Source organism: Bidens hawaiensis, unplaced genomic scaffold (genome assembly GCF_021521415.1).
Source record: "Bidens hawaiensis isolate Kalapana, Puna unplaced genomic scaffold, B.hawaiensis_p1.1 tig00055949_1, whole genome shotgun sequence".
Classification (NCBI taxonomy): domain Eukaryota; kingdom Viridiplantae; phylum Streptophyta; class Magnoliopsida; order Asterales; family Asteraceae; genus Bidens; species Bidens hawaiensis.
In genome coordinates this window covers 25,606-26,096 of record NW_027500082.1, presented here as the reverse complement: position 1 = coordinate 26,096, position 491 = coordinate 25,606, and the positions used below count along the sequence as shown (strand labels likewise).

The window sequence follows — 491 nt, the reverse complement described above, 5'->3', positions numbered from 1 at the left end:
CATCCCGGTGGGGATCGTGTGTCTGGGATAGAAAAGGTTTCTATTTACTAAAACACAACCCTTTTTTGCATTATTTGATTTAAAAAAATTATTTTTCTTCTGGTACAGAGGATGTACAAGTCTCCAAATTCGGCTCTTAATAAAGCGAGGACGCAATATCTAAATAAGCAGCGAATGCTGTCACAGGCAAGTCTTTCATTACAGTTTTTTTTAGTTATAATCGTTTTATTTTACTGCTTGATAATCTTTTTTGTTGATATGAATTTTATTTTATCTTTCTTTCTTTTGTGAGCAGGATAAGAATGCGGGTCATTATGCTTTGGGTTTTGATGATTAGTGAGAATCTGCAGCATGCTGCTACATGTATGGAACCTGATTTTGTTCAAGATTATTTAAGCAGCAAAGATTAAAGTTTTATTAGAGGTAGAGGTTGATACTATTTGGTGATAAAGAGAATTTTGTGTCGATGATCCAAGGCTTGTGTTCTGTTG

The 491-nt window shown here is 34.0% G+C and overlaps 1 long non-coding RNA gene across 1 annotated transcript; it reads left to right on the top strand.

The window, feature by feature from the left end:
* On the top strand, window positions 1–491 carry LOC143601235 (uncharacterized). Its single transcript, XR_013147618.1, has 3 exons — window positions 1–36; window positions 109–186; window positions 296–491. It is a non-coding gene; the product is annotated as an uncharacterized LOC143601235 (long non-coding RNA).